The sequence below is a fragment of the Sinocyclocheilus grahami genome, unplaced genomic scaffold (assembly GCF_001515645.1).
Source record: "Sinocyclocheilus grahami isolate Dianchi unplaced genomic scaffold, SAMN03320097.WGS_v1.1 scaffold431.1, whole genome shotgun sequence".
Classification (NCBI taxonomy): Eukaryota; Metazoa; Chordata; class Actinopteri; order Cypriniformes; family Cyprinidae; genus Sinocyclocheilus; species Sinocyclocheilus grahami.
Window position 1 is genome coordinate 764,105 of NW_015505610.1, and position 17,354 is coordinate 781,458.

A 17,354-nucleotide genomic window follows, 5' to 3' on the forward strand; every position below is an offset into this window, starting at 1 on the left:
CCATAATCCAAGAAACAGCATCGCTCGACAACCTCCAACGCCGGCAAGCTGCAGTCATAACAACTGGCTGTGCCCCTTTGGTCCAGCCGAGGATTCAGTGGCCCAAATCTTCTAAGAGAGCTGAGTGACAATTTGATGAAGATGTAAGCCAGGTCCTGGAAGTAACAACTAAGGGGGATGTGGACCACCGATTGAGAACAATGACCACCCTCATAGTGAACATTGCAGCTGAGCAATTTAGAACTGAGGCATCCAAGCCTGCTCCATCGGCATATGCTCCAAGCCACAGAGCAAGGAGAATCCAGTGCCTCAGGGAAGAACTCAGGCTGCTAAAGAGGCAATAAAAGTCAGCGGGGGAAGTCCAGAGAGCCGGCCTAGCAGACCTGAGAGCAATCCTAAGGAAACAACTCTTGACCATACGGAGGGCAGAGTTCCACAGAAGGAGGCGGAAGGAGAGAGCCAGGAAGAGGGCAGCATTCTTGGCCAATCCATTCAAGTTGACCAAGCAGCTCCTTGGCCAAAAGAGAGCTGGCCGCCTCACCTGCTCCAAGGATGCTATAAATGGCCACCTAAGTAGCCTTGATAGTGACCCCATTAGAGAACAACCGCTGGGTCCATGTGATGCGCTGATAACACCACCAGAGCCTTCACCAGACTTCGACCTGAAGGAGCCCCGCCTAAGGGAAGTGGTGAGGAGAGCAAGATCGAGGTCAGCACCAGGCCCAAGTGGAGTGCCCTACAAGTCAAGTCAAGTCAAGTCACCTTTATTTATATAGCGCTTTTAACAATACAGATTGTGACAAAGCAACTGAACAGCATTAATTAGGAAAATAGTGTCAATAATGCAAAATGACAATAGTAAACACTCATTTTTCAGTTAAAGACTGAAAGTTCATCATTGAATTCAGTGATGTCAACATCCAGCTCAGTACAGTTTAAATAATATCTTTGCAATCAAGTCAACGATATCGCTGGAAATGAAGTGTCCCCAACTAAGCAAGCCAGAGGCGACAGCGGCAAGGAAACAAAACTCCATCGGTGACAGAATGGAGAAAAAACCTTGGGAGAAACCAGGCTCAGGCGGGGGGCCATTTACACCTACAAGGTGTATAAGAACTGCCTAAAGCTACTACATCGCCTTTGGAGGGTCCTGAAGGTGATCTGGAGGAGAGGGAATATCGCCCAGCCATGGAGGTTTGTTGAGGGAGTGTGTATACCAAAAGAGTAGAAGTCTGAGAATATTGACCAGTTTCGGGTTATCTCCTTGCTCAGAGTGGAGAGCAAAATTTTCTTTAGCATCGTGGCTAAGAGGCTCTCCAACTTCCTGTTGAGCAATAAGTATATCGACACGTCTGTGCAAAAGGGAGGCATACCAGAAGTTCCAGGTTGCCTGAAACACACGGGCGTGGTAACCCAGCTCATTAGGGAAGCGAGAGAAGGTAGAGGGGATCTGGCAGTACTGTGGCTGGACCTCATCAATGCCTATGGCTCAATATCCCACATGCTGGTGAAGGTTGCACTGGAGAAACACCATGTACCGCAGAAGGTGAAAGATCTCATCCTGGACTATTACAGCAAGTTCAGCTTGAGAGTCACTACTGGCCAGCTAACATCTGACTGGCACCAGCTGGAGGTGGGGATAATCACTGGCTGCACCATCTCAGTGACCCTATTTGCGCTGGCGATGAATATGCTGGTCAAGGCAGCTGAAACAGAGTGCAGAGGTTCCCTCAGTAAGTCCGGAGTAAGGAAACTGTCCATAAGAGCCTTCATGGACAACCTCACAGTGACAGCAACGGCGGTACCAGGAGCCAGGTGGATTCTTCAGGGGCTGGAGTGACTCATGACATGGGCACGCATGAGCTTCAAACCTGCAAAGTCCAGGTCCTTGGTTCTAAAGAAGGGGAAGGTTACAGACAGATTCCGCCTCAGGCTGGGAGAATACCAGATCCCGTCAGTCACTGAGAGTTCGGTGAAGAGCCTTGGTAAGGTCTTCAACTGTAGAGTGATAGAGACTCCATCAAGGCAGCCGGTGCTGACCTGGAGGGATGGTTGAGAACAGTTGATAAGTCTGGGCTCCCTGGAAGATTCAAGGCCTGGGTCTACCAGCATGGAATCCTCCCAAGAATCCTCTGGCCTCTGCTTATCTATGAGGTCACCATGACTGTGGTAAAAGGTTTTGAGCAAAAGGTGAGCAGCTATCTACGTAGATGGCTGGGTCTACCGCGTAGCCTAAGTAACATCGGGCTATATGGGAAAACCAACAAGCTCAGGCTCCCTTTTAACTCAGTCAGGGAGGAGTTAATCGTTGCACGGGCACAGGAACATCGGCAGTACTCTGGATCCAGAGATGCCAAAGTGTCCGGCGCAGGGATTGTTGTGAGGACAAGAAGGAAGTGGAGGACACGAAGCAGTCCAGCAAGCAGAGACTCGGCTGAAGCACAAGGCCATCCTTGGAACAGTGGCACAAGGCAGAGCCGTACTTGGGAGCCTAACAGCGACCCGATATGACTCTGCCGGCGGAAAGGAGAGGCAGAGGCTGGTACAGGAGGAGGTGCAAGCTTCAGTCGAGGAAGAGCGAACCAGCAGAGCAGTGGCCATGTGGCAGCAGGGCGCCTGGATGAAGTGGGAGCAGGCGATGGAGCGGAGAATCAATTGGAAACACATCTGGAAGTGGAACCCCTAGAGAATCAAGTTCTTGATTCAGGGGGTCTATGATGTCCTCCCATGTCCATTCAACCTGTGCACATGGGGCAAAATAGAAACACCTGCATGCCCCCTTTGTTCCAAAGTAGGGACATTAGAACACATCCTGAGCAGCTGCTCCAAGGCGCTGGGTGAGGGCTGGCATCGATGGAGGCACGACCAGGTCCTCAAATCCATAGCTGAGGCAATCAGTAAGGGGATCAAGGACAGCCGACACACCCAGGTTGCAGCCAAGGCTATTCACTTCATCAGGGAAGGACAAAAGCCAGAGAAAGCATTGAGAAACTGCTCAGGAGGTTTGCTCTCCACAGCCCGGGACTGGGTAATGACAGTTGACCTGGAAAGGCAGCTGAAAATTCCAACATACATCACCCAGTCCAAATTGAGACCGGATATCATCTTGGTCTCTGAGGCCACAAAACAACTGATCTTGTTGGAGCTGACAGTGCCCTGGGAGGAGAGAATGGAGGAGGCTCAAGAGAGAAAGAGGGAGAAATACAAAGAACTGGGTGAGGATTGTCGGAGGAACGGATAGAGGACCAGGTGTATGCCAGCAGAGGTGGGCAGGGGTTTGCCAGTCACTCCCTGAGCAAGGCCTACCGTTGGGCATAACAGATGTTAACCGAAGAAGAGCCATTGGTAACAACGTGGAGGCAGCAGAAAAAAGCTTCCAGATGGCTCTGGTTGAAGTGGGGAGAGCAGTGGGGGCAGTAGAATGCCACTTGGACACAGGCCGGTGTCTGATCAGCCTCGGTCGGGTCGCCAGGACGAGGGTGTCTGTTGTAAGACCCCAAACACCCAGTGACTCCTGGAAACAACACTGATGATGTGTCCAAGGTCGTGCATCACAAGATGTTTTCTGTGAACTGTGCTCTTATCATTGAAGGTACATTAAACGCTGAAGATAACATGCATATTCTTAAGTTTGTTTAGGTTGAGAAATGTTTGATGTTTTCTTGATGCATAATATTATTGATTTAAATAAAGAATTTTCATCATGTCATTATTAGCTTCCAGCTTCCTACTGTTCGGACTCTCTTGCTTACTGCTCTGCGCTTTGCTCCCTGTTTATGTACTTCTCTCAGATTTTTCTAAAATTAACTTCAGCAGATCAGCTCAGTGCTCAAGCAACACATTTTTGGCACAAACACCGCTGGGCAACGATTAAACTTTTTTTAATTGCGATTAATTGCATGATTTTTCTGCTATTTTAATTGCATTATACACAATTCCATAATGAATTAAAGTAGTGTATTGCGCCCTTTTTTCATTTAAAAGTACTGCTATTTGAACCAAATTGCAATAACATTTGGTTTGCAAACACTTTAAACAAACACGGTGCTTTATTTTACAGCAGTATTAATTTTACATAGTAGCAGTTAAAATATTTCTTGTAAATCTCAATCTAAACATTAATGTAATCAAATTAAATATAAAACCAAAGCTATTTGCCACTGCCAGGGCATTAACGTTTTTATAGAAAATATTTTATAGTTTGTTATAGAAAAACAAGCTGTGCTCCCGAGTCCAAAGCCTCGATCATAACATTATAACAGGCACCTTCCGATTAGAGACCTGTACTATCGTGGGACCTAACGCAGCAGAGTGCGGCGTGGGACAACACTTGATGGGCGAGTGCGGGTGCAGGCAGGCAGAGTGTGTGTGTGTGCATTATGCGGGAGAATAAGTGTGTGCTCACACTCGGCAATCTTAACCATGCCTGAGCATGGTTCAGTTGGGCTCGGGCGTAGTACGCATGAAGTGTGAGCGCTAACTGCGTCGGAGCATGGAACTTCTGACACGTGCGGCACACTGACACTCACATTTCTGAGTGCCAAAGTGATGGATCTGTAAAGCAATATATTGTGAGAGGGCCGTGTGTTACCATGTCCAAACGACTCAAAATAATAAACCACAAACAAGTTAACAAAATGATGCACTCCCCTGTGCTGAGCGAGAGCGCTTCTGCGGTCTTCACATGCTATTGGAAACATCCTATTTTCCACTTATGAAGTCGTGATTACGAGCACGTTGCATTATTTTCTGTTAAAAATAACAGTCAACAGTGGTTTGTGAATGATGCTTAGCCTAAATTCTATCGGGATGAGCGCTCATGTAAGTGCTACCACAAATGCTCTCATTGGTTGAGACTCACGATGACACCCATCCCAAGTCAGTACTGATCAACATCCCAACCCTCCTGTGACCTATGGTTTGTCTCTGTGTATTCAGAGCCAGTGAGCAACGGACTTTCTAAAAAATAATAATAATAAAACCACGTTAATGCACGCGCGATAAAATAATTGTTGGCATTAATGCGTTAACGCAATAATAGCGCGTTAACTTGCACAGACCTACTAAACTTTTTGGGACTGGAATAATACTATGAATAATAATAACTGGAATAATACTATGAAAAAGAAGACTCTTTGCCTCCACAAAACACAGCTGCCTACATTCAAACAGACGAGAAAGAAAATGCCTCTTGTGCATGAACTGCCACAAACTTCTACTAAGGATTGCATTTCTTGAAACAAAGTTACTTGCTGGACTTCCAAAACAGGCAGAACACACAACAGATCATCGTCACGGACCCCCTCAGCATACAGCCGGTGAGTCCCGTGAATCTCAAAGGTTTATAAGTTTAGAGGAACAAGCCGAAACTGATCGACACACTAATCGATGGCACAAACAGGGAGCGAGACCCAAAGGCACTCGAGACATAAGATCGTCACGAGTGTCTCATATTGCTGTGGTAGCATCCTCTACCCCAGATTCGGCAACGACAAGCCTGACAAACACTGGTATTCTACCACCCCCTATACATCTGGAAAACAGATTTGAACTTTTTATGAATGTGGGGGAATCATCCTTGTTTGATATGCATAAATGTGTTGTATGATGTAACACTTGTATAAATCTTATTTGGGTCATTTTAGTGCGACAATCAACGATATTGACGCGGATGATATGCGATTTGTAAACCGTGTGAGATCCGATGCAGTTGATTACCGTTAACTCTTTCCCCGCTATTGACAAGTTATCTCGTCTTTTACAAGAAAACGCTTCCCCGCCAAAGACAAGTTTTTACGGCTTTTCGTATTTTCACTGTTATACACTCGGGGGCGCTATTACACATCTTCTGAATGAGTACAAAACCTCCCGAACAAAAACCCACTTGAACAGGACGGAGAAACAAGTGATCTCTTATGTAAACAGATGCATATGAAAAATGTCATATGTAATCAATTATTTTTGAGCATTTTTATGAAACCTACCTATATTCACGTGTTGATAAAAAGAAATAATGCTTTAAGCTAGAATAAAACAGATTTTTTTTGTTAAAAAGTAGAGGCTCTGATCTTTATTTTGCTATTGCATTTTCAAATATTCATACAGCAAAATATACTGGAGGCCATCAAATTTTAGTGAAAATCATCAATCGCTGGCGGTGGCTGGCAACTTTTTTTCAAAAATGCTGGCAGGGAAAGAGTTAATTGTTGAAACCCTCCGGATTTGGTGAGTTTCTAAATAACATGATGTTCAACTCTCTCAAATGAAGTGTTAATCTGTTGTATTAATTGTTTTTGAAGCGTTTTATTCGAGTTTATATGCATTTAGTGTTCAGAGTCATGTACTGTAACTGTGTACTGTATTTCTGAAGAGCTTAAAAATGCTAAACAGCAGACGATTGACATTTATGTAACTGATTTCATATATATTAAGTGGCCAAAAGTGCTCATAGTATCTTTCCAACCAGTTTGAGATTATGTATGAAAAATATATATTGAGTTTAACAGTCATGTTAATTGTCTGATGTTGTGACGCTGTTTGTAACCGGTCAGGTTTTTTTCGAGACTGAGTTAAAGTGATAGTTCACCCAAAAATGAAAATTACCCCATGATTTACTCACTCTCAAGCCATCCTAGGTGTATATGACATTCTTCTTTCAGACAAATACAATCTGAGTTGTATTAAAAAACATCCTGGCTCTTCTAAGCTTTATAATGGGAGTGGATGGTAGCCCAAAATTTGAAGTCCAAAAAATGTAACCAGTCCATTATAAAAGAAGTCCACACGGCTCCGGGGGGTTAATAAAGGCCTTCTGAAGTGATGCGATGTTTTTGTGTTTGTGTGAATTGATTAACGCTGACAATTATTTTATCACGCGTTAACGTTTTTTTTTATTATTATTATGAAAGTCCGTTGCTCACTGGCTCTGAATACACACAAGCTGTGTCCCAAACTGAAGTGCACGGACTCCGAAGGGCGCATTTGAAGTGCGATTGCATCACAGCGGCACAACGAAGGCTGTCCCAAACTGAAGTGTGTGGACTCCAATGTGCGCATTTGAAGTGCGATTGCGTCACGACGTAAGCTGTCCCAATTCAGGATGCACCCTCCGAAGACCGCATTCCAAGGCAGATTGTGTCACCGCGGCACAACGAAGGCTGATGTATTTCGAAAGCAACTTCAAATGCTACCATATCCCAGAATCAATTGCTCGCAGATGACAATGGTGTTTATATTCAAAGAGCATGGCGGGTGAGAGTTCTGTGGAGAAATTCACATTGAAATGTAAGTTGTGTTTTCATTTACTCAAATACCTAGCGAAACAAGTGTTAAAAGCCAGGTTTTTTTTAACACAAAGCCAACAAACAATAAGACAACCACTCCCTTTGTGCTTTTGTAGTGCTGTCATGCAAGATGTCTACAAATGTTTTAACCAAACTTTAGCATTTCAGTATTTTGTATGCATGTCCTGCTGTGTCATATTTTCTATTGTTAAGATTGCAATGCAAACCTGTCTTTATATTTTTCATAAGTGTTTCCATTTACTGTTGTTAGGACTATTCTGGAGAAAATGAGCCTGCTGGGAAAAAAATAAAAAAATACAAAGTAAGCAAGTTAATAGAGAGATTATTGCTGAAATTCATTGTGCTGTTGTGCATGTTGTTAACAGGCATGGTTTATTTGTTCTGCCTTAGGATTGCAAGTGTCCTGGGACAGGTGAGGGAGTGAGAGACGGGAGCGAATGGAGGGACTGTTTTCTCTTCTTGAGAGAATGCTTAACAAAATATTATTTATTAGCCATTCTCTATTAGGCAAGAGAAAGCAGTGGAAAAAATGGGTGCATTACAATTTTTCAATCTTTTTTAAATGTCACATTGTCGATGAAACAACCTAATTTCTGTAGTTTATTTTTGTGATGTAAGTTAAAAATGAAATGAATAAGTTGTATACATTATTCATTTTTGTAGTGTAATTTGTAAATGAGCCTGAGTATTTTCTGTACATTTTGTATTTTTGTTTTGAATATTCACATGTGTAAACAAAAGAGAAGTAATTATGTACATATTTTTTAATGCAGCTTAAAATTTTTTCACAAAACATTAATCTGTATGTTTATTTTTTTTGTCCTTTAAATAATTTTTTTTACACATTAAAACAAATTGTTCTATACATTACTGAAAGTACTTTTGACAACTATTTACAACATTGCTTAGGTTTAACATCAGAAAAGCAACATCAGTTTTGAGCCCAGCCCTGCCTCCATGTGTTCTGGGGTCTTCAGGAGGTGAATCTCTTGGTGAATGGCCAGCACCTCCTCAGTGACTCGGAGGACAATGCGGTGACAGTGGAACGAAGCATGTCAAACACTCTGGAGACCACTCTGTATGATGTAACACTGGCAGACAGAAAAGAAACACCAGGGTCTGGATTGTGGCACCCCATCACTGTTGCCGTTCACTTCTCAGAAGATCCAGCAGCACTGTCAGGGCCTCCCTGCTCAGCCGGAAACCATTAAAAACTTGTCCAGAGCTGGCACATTCAGCTTTATCCTGCAATACAGAGGTCTGTCTGATTTAGGGATTAGAAGGAAAAGAGAAACTGTTTAGCGCTATAACAACGTAATTAGTAGAAGACATGTTGAGGTACTTTAGTAAACTACTTTTAATAACTACTAGTACCATATTGGGGAAAAACTACTAGACATGTTTATAACATTAGCTAAAGGGATAGTTCACCCAAAAATGAAAATTCCAAACCTGGAACAACTTGAGGCTGAGTAAATGTTTACAGAATTTACATTTTTTGCTAAACTATCCTTTAAGTAAAAGTATTGTCTTGCATACTCTAATATACTTAAGGTATTGAGATTATAAGTAAAGGTAGACAGTATTCTGAAAAAAGAATTTGTCAGGATGGTTTTGCATTAATATCACTGCTGCACTACTGTGTATGTTGCATTTTACTTCTGAATATGTTCAAGGTTATTAAATTTAGGGGTAGTTGTTGGGTAGTTTAATCTACAACAATGCATCATGTTATAAAATACCATATTTTTGTTGTGCTGCTGTCCTGTGAGGAATAAAAAGAAAATTTAGTACTTAATATTTGTACGACTATACTTAACGAATGTACTTGCAGTCCACCTCTGATTATTTTGAAAATGAAAGTATCAACATTTTGTCAGAATATTGACAAATTGTTGCTAACTATATGAGAGGCTGCAGCTGAAGGACTCGGACCGGTCAAACAGCACTGTTCAGCTGTGACAGCTGCCGCTGAACAATGCTCTATTTTTTGTTTGTGTTTTATTTTTGTGCTTAACTGCCTAAAAATCCGGGTTGCAAACCTGTCTACATATGATCACCATGGTCAAGACAATAAACTATATAAAATCGCACCTTTGTAAGATATCAGTGAGCATTTGAACTGCCATGTGTGTGTGTGTGTGTGTGTGTGTGTGTGTATTTTGTAGTTTTTCATATGTATCATTACGTTAGTAAGCTCCAAGCATCGACCTCTGGTGTGGCAATTAGGAAATCCTGCAAAGGCAGAGCGTCCTTCATGCACTTCGAAGTGTGCACACTCAACTTTGGGACACAGCTATAGAGACAAACCATGGGTGACAGGAGTGGGGGGATGTTGATCAGTACTGGCTTGGGATGAGCGTCATCACGCATCTCAACCAATGAGAGTATTCGGGATGGGCCTAAGACTGCAACAGCGCTCACCACTTCATAAGTGGGAAATATGACGTTTCCGATAGCACGTGAAGGCAGCAGAAGAGCGCTCTCGCTCTCGCTCAGCACAGTGGAGTGCATTGTTTTGTTAACTTAGTGGTTCATTATTTTGAGTCGTTTGGGACGTGGTAACACGCACGGCCCTCTCACAATATATTGCTTTACAGATCTATCACTTTTGCCGCTCCTAAATGTTCACGCAATCATGCTACACGTATCCGAAGTTCCGTGCTCCGATCACACTACATGCGTACCGTGCCCGAGCCCAAGTGAACAGCGATCTGGCCCACCTCTTCCAACCGAGCCAGGGCCAGCTAAACGAACTGCGGCACTGAGCAATCACACTAGTCAAACGACTATTTTGGGGGTCAGACGCGCTCTGGCACGGTTAAGATTGCCTAGTGTGATACACCGTTATTCTCCCGCATCCCACACATACAAGTGTCTACCCACCCGCACTCGCCCATCAAGTGTTGTCCCGCGCTGCACTCTGCTGCCTTGGGTCCTGTGATAGTGCTGATCTCTGCTCGGAAGGTGCCTGTTATAATGTTATGATCGAGGCTCTGGACTCTGACCATAATTAATTTTTCTATAACAAACTATAAAACATTTTCTATAAAAAGGTTAATGCCCTGGCAGTGGCAAATAGCTTTGGATTTATATTTAAATATTTTAAATATATTAAATATTTTAGGTATTTTATATTTCCCAGCACTAATATATATACATGCATACATACATACTGTAAATATACACACACATACTGTGTATATATACAGTATATACACAAACACACACATATATATATAAGGTCAAAAGTTTACATACAACTTATAGAATCTGCAAAATGTTAATTATTTTACCAAAATTAGAAGGATCATGCAAAATGCATGTTATTTTTTACTTAGTACAGACCTAAATCAGATATTTCACATAAAAGAGGTTGAAATGATAAAAATTACCCCATTCAAAAGTTTACATACACTTGATTCTTAATAGTGTTTTGTTACCTGAATAATTCTGAATTTTTACCTGAATACCTAAATAATTTGATTTTTTTGTGATAGTTGTTCTAAGTCCCTTGTTTGTCCTGAACAGTTAAACTGCCTGCTTTTCTTCAGAAAAATCCTTAAGGTCTTACAAATTATGTGGTTTTTCAGAATGTTTGTGTATTTGAACCCTTTCCAACAATGACTGTATGATTTTGAGATCCATCTTTTCACACTGAGGACAACTGAGGGACTCATACGCAACTATTACAGAAGGTTCAAATGCTCACTGATGCTCCAGAAGTATGCATTAAGGGGGGTGAAAACTTTTTGAATGTGAAGATCAGGGTAAATTGAACTTATTTTGTCTTCTGGGAAACATGTAAGTGTCTTCTGTAGCTTCTGAAGGGCAGTACTAAATGAAAAAATATATTTAGGCAAAGTAAGAAATATTTACACATCTTCATTCTATTCAAAAGTTTTCACCCCCTTAATGCATTGTGTTTTCTTCTGGAGCATCAGTGAGCGTTTTTCACTTCCAGTTCTTGTTGATTATATAATTATAAAATATATGGTTGTAAACCAATTTAATAGTAGTTATTATGATTGATGTGGTTTGGAATTGGTAAAAATGCTTAAAAAATATGATCAGAATATTGACTCGCCTAATAATTATGCATGCACTGTATATGCTTTTCCACATCATTAATTTTATCCATGGTTAGCATTTTTGATTTTCCTGTAATCGAGTAATTTTGTCCTGCTTTGTGTGTAACAAAGATAATGTTCATTCTGCTTACTGCCCATAGATGTGAAGTATAATAACTGATAACAGAGAAGAAAGGCAAGGGGAAAGGTGCCACCTGTTTTAAATAATAAAAAATTGCATATTACACAGATATGTTATAAATGTATTTGCCTTCCTTTCTTTGTAATACTAAATTAAACAATGTTTAAGCCTTACACATAAGAGTCACAGTTTATTAACATGCCCCACTGTGAAAATTAGTGCACGTGACATCGTGACACGTGACACTCACTTCCTTTAATCACCGACTTGAGATGAAAAATTGTTTGTGCTCAAATGAGACACAGATTATATATAGTATTGCTAGAGGACTATGACTGTCATGACAGGTATATTGATCAGGATGCTGAGTGTGAAGTTATTTGAAGGAGCATTTCTCCAGAAAGCTGCAAGCCACAATTGGCCCTAACAAACAGTGTGTTTTGAACAGTACAGTTGTAACATTATCAGGCACTCGATATTACAATATTATCAATACTCAATTATACATTGTGACATTCAAATTGCTTTAATAACTCAAACTCCACTGAACACTTTAAGAACTATTTTAAATTCACCCAATTTAAAATAATGGTTTTCTATTTTAATATACTTCCAAATATAATTTATTGCTTTGATCAAAGCTGAATTTTCAGCATCATTACTCCAGTCTTCAGTGTCAAATGATTCTTCAGAAATCATTCTGATATACTGATTTGATATTCAGTTATTGATGTTGGAAGCAAATGTGCTGCTTAATTTCTTATGGGAACCTGTGATGCCTTCTTTCAGGATTTATTGATGAATAAAAATTGTTAAAGAAATGCATTTATTTATTCAGCTTTGCCATCACATAAATAAATTATATTTTAATTACAGTTTTAAAAGTTATTAACAGTTAAAATATTTTTTCTTTGTGAATATATTGTAAAATGTAATTTATTCATGTGATCAAAGCTGTATTTTCAGCATCATTACGCCAGTTTTCAGTGTCACATGATCCTTCAGAAATCATTCTAATATGATTTGCTGCTAAAGAAACATTTCTGATTATTATCAATGTTGAAAAACAGTTATGCTCCTAAATATATGCAGAAACCATGATTTACAACCATTCAAATGTTTGGTGTGTGTGTGTGTGTTTGTGTGTGTGTGTGTGTGTGTGTGTGTGTGTGCTATTTAATAGAAATTACTGTTTTTATTCAACAAATAGGCATTAAATTGGTAAAAGTAAAAACATTTATAATGTTGCAAATATATATTTCAAATAAATGATGTTCTTTTGAACTTTCTATTAATCAAAGAATCATAAAAATGTTTCCAGGAAATATTAACTGTTTTTTACGACTGATAATAATAAGAACCATTATTGATAACTGAGCACCAATAGAAATCCAACACTAAATCAGCATGTTAGAATGATTTCTGAAGGATCATGCACTGAAGACTGCAGTAATAAATGTTGAAAATTCATAGGAATAAATAAAAATGTAAAATATATATTCGGTAACACTTTATTTTAAGGATCAGAAATTAGACAGTAATTAATGACTTATAACTACATTTGTAAGTGACTAGTTATGGACTTGTATGCCATTACAAGCTATTTATAAGGCCTTTATTGGTTGTTGTCTTATTTTTGTCTTATAGACCCTTTATACTTGTTTCTGTCCTAACACTGTACTAATTAGCTAAAAATAAAACAAACTAATAGCTTGTATTGTGCGAATTACACACTTTATAAGTTCTCAGTACACTGTGTGAATGTGTAGCTTATAAGTATGAAATAAATATAGAATAGGCATTTCATCACAGACATTTAAATTCGCTGAAAAACAGTTACACAAAAGCACTTGTTCTATACTAAGAAATTATTTATAAACTAAATATTCCCCATTCCCTGAATGTATTAATGGCTAACAAGCACATTTCTCACTAATAAATGCAGTATTACTTCAGATTATGTTCCCTATTCTAAAGTAATCATTTGCTGTTTTCCAATAAGAAAAGAGACATGAAATATTGCAGTGAAGAATTCTCTCTTTATTGTTTTATGGTTCAACAAGAGAACAAAGTACAGATGATCATCAATAATTCAATAATCACAGTCAATTTTCAAACAGTTCATTGACAAATTTGCTTTTAACACAATGGTGGTCAAAGAATAAACCAAACATCTGCATTTTGTCACACAGGATATTTCCTTCTAATGTCATGCAAAATCATACCCAGGGGGCCATTTTTATGTTTGTCACCACGCCCGAAGGTCCACTCGATTACTTTTAAGTGGTCTTTGAGCCTGCTTTCTGCTTTTCTTTCTTTTTCCCACTAAATCTCCACACTGTTGCCTTGCAGACTCCCCAGAATCTCTCAATGTTTTGTGTGTGAGCACCTGTCTGAGGATCAATAAATACCTCTTTATGGTTCACAGTGAGATGGTTATATCCAGCATTTCTGAGACAGTTATAGGCTCTCCACCCATCTGACACAACAGTGCTTCCTTGTCTAACATGCTTATGGAGAATTGGCATGAGGTGTTGAGCTGAACGCTGATTGACAACTCTCAGAATGGGTCTTCTGCACTCCTCTTTGACTCCAAGCATTCCAAACACCCATGATGCCCTGTTGCTCTGTCTTCCTCGGTTGTACTAAAAATGACAGAATTTAAGAATTTATTATATCATTCATCTTTACTATAAAGTATGACCAGATGTAATTGAAAATATATTACCTTTCTTTTGTGGCCAAATTTGCTCTCATCAATGAAAACTATTTCGTCTTTTTCCAATTTTCAGGTCACCTCTTCTCTTCATTCTTTTAATTGCAGATTTGCAGACTCCACGCAGACGATAAGCAAGTTTAGTCAGTGTGGAAGAGCTTCCAGTGATGCCTTCCTGTAACAGGTCCACTTGCCTCAGCCTGAGTCCTTGTGAAAATCAGTTTAAAAGCAAAGGATTGAATACACAGAAAAATACATCAGGATCATAACACATGTCTTAACACTCAGGTCACTATCGATGTTATGTTATTAACATTACTAACAAGTATACGTTCTGATATTATCTGCTTGAATAATATGCTACAAAATAGTTTCCTCTCAACAAAAATACAATAATTCTTACATAATAACAAATAGTTATTGTCTGTGGGGGGAGTAAATGTACAGCGCTCTCTTCCACCCTCAATACCACAACTGAGGTGAGACCCTTGAGCAAGGCACCGAACCCCAACTGCTCCCCGGGTGCCGCAGCATTGGCTGCCCACTGCTCCGGGTGTGTGTTCACGGAATCACTTTCACTTATTATAACATTATTAAAACAACCCTCATGTAACAAACACATGATGATATATTCTTATCTGTAAATCAAATGCATCCATGTCTGGAGGCTGAGATGAGACTTGGAAAATATTGAGCCACTTCGGATGCTCTTGCTGTATGATTTACTGTGGCATTTACAGTATCTCGACACACCCTAGCAGAGGATAAAATAATTAAAATAAGCATACTGACTTATAAAATATAAGTAATATAAGTAAATAACACCAAAAATATTTTAAAATGTAATACTTTCATAGCAAATGTATAGTTTAAAGACATGATATTAATAAAAACGATCGTGTTTTTAATAATAATTATATAAATATTTTATGTAATTAAAAATATAATTCTTTGTAATAATAAAATACTATTAATTATTATTATTTTAAATGTATATAAATTGTGTTTTGTTCAGGTCAGACGGAATAACCTTTAGTACTTTTTATGTCATTAAACCCATTTTTACAGAATAAAATAAAAATAATTGTAAAAAAAAGTAAGATACAAAGATTACAAGGATTTTATCAATACAGCTGTGTAAGGGAAACAGGTCAATTTATCTCAAAGGGAATCATTTAAGATTTTAAAGGGAATTTGGACAGAATCACTGTTTTACGGTTGATCACTGAGACGGCCAGCGATTCATTGAACGAGCCGCACAACATCAACTCTGCAATGGATATTAATATCCAAAATACAGTGAAAACTCTATTAATTAGCACAGTAACAAGATCGGCAGTTTAAGACATTAACTTGTAAGCACAAAACACAAGATACTTCTCTTTTCAATATAAATAAGGCTTTATTGGATAAATCTAAGACATATAAACTAATCTAACACATAAACACACGCATTCACACAAGTTGCAGAAAGAGAGAAAGTGAGGAAATAATTAGTTTAAGAGAATCAAAATGTGAAATCCCAAGTTTACAGCAATATGTGCAATTGCACAGACCTAAACAACCATCAATCACTTAATTAGCCCTCGCATTGAGTTCCAAAATGAGGTTAACATTTGTATTAAATGCACCAGTTCAGCTAGGATCTGGAGGTACTTGCGTGCGTTGCCTGTATCCGGGGGGGTTCCCTTTTGCTGTCATCCTTGCAGAAAATGGGGTTTCCCGTGGTTGCTGATTGGCTGGAAGTTCAGTCTTGGGAAGCCAGTGGTTGGGCGTTGGCTGACGACGCGGAGTTGTGGTTGAAGTTGAAGTTGAAGTTTTAGACGGCACTCGAGGTCGGACTCGGAGCCACGGCGTTAGGCAAAACATAACTCAGAACACGAAACTCTCAACGGAAAAGAAAAGAAACTAAAGTAAGAAGTTTAATAAAAAACTTTAATAGAAGTAAAGTTTGACTAGACTAGGTGGCGTTTCTCCTCATGGTTTTGGAGGAGCTGGCGTGTAAGCCAGAGCACGCTCAAAAAGCTTAAAAAGCATAGCTCAAAGCTATGACTAAAAAGAGAGAAGGGAAAAAGGCATTACTAAAAAATGATAAAGCTAAAAGGCTAAAAGGGGCTGATTTGATGGTGTCCTGAGTATTTAAACTGGGCTTTTGGCCACATCCCAAATGGTGTTTTGACCAATTAGACACTGTCTTAGCTGTAACGAATCAGCTCACGAGGAAATATGAATAATTAATCATAACTTGACAAAGAGAAGAAACGTTTCAAGCAAGAAGATTCAAACTCATACATGCCCAACATGAATATAATCCTATAAACTATTAAACTATTCTTCAAAATACATACACAATAAATGATTAAAACGTGATAGTCTAATGTGTGGGTTACATACATGATATGGAGTTATGCATAGAAATGATTAGTTGCTCACAAGTCCTTTTAGTGTCATTTGGGTGCATGGAAAGGCAGTTTCTGTGCCATTCTGTGGATGAGGACATGTTCTGTGAAGACCAGAGGTTAAAAGGTCTGTAAGGAATCTCAGGCTGTTCTTTGTCGTCGAGGTGGGGGAAGTCAATCCAAAGAGCTCGTGATCATCACTGGTATACATGTGATGGTCGTGCTGTGCATCTCTGACCATTAATCGTGATTATTTGCCCCAAAATTTACAATCTCCTTGGAATTGTCAATAAGTGTTATTTTATTTAAATACTGTGAGCTACTCAAAGCTGCTAGTTGGTGGACTCTCTTCAGGCTTGTGGCGCCAGGATCTGATTTACGAACATCCTGTGTCTTGGGCCTTTCTGTGGAATTCGGCTCCTCGTGTTTCAACTATGTTCTTGATCAAATCTTAAATTGTCTGATTCGGTCTGATACCCTACAGTAGACATCATGTACAATTTCTTGCCATTCACATATAGATGGGGAATCTTCCTTAAGCCATCTCCTTCTTACTGGTTGCTAATAATATATTAAAGAGGTATATATCATTCTTTGTTATTTTTGAAGAGGACAGTCCCAGGTACATTGTCCTAAAGTCACACTCAATATTCAATTCCATGATTGCATTTATCTCTCTATTCAAATCCTGCCAGTAAGTACGAATGATATTACAGTTCCAGA

The 17,354-nt window shown here is 39.5% G+C and overlaps 1 pseudogene; it reads left to right on the forward strand.

Moving 5' to 3' along the window:
* Positions 1 to 200: 200 nt before the first annotated feature.
* On the forward strand, positions 201 to 3,450 carry LOC107551721 (uncharacterized; annotated as a pseudogene).
* Positions 3,451 to 17,354: the final 13,904 nt, after the last annotated feature.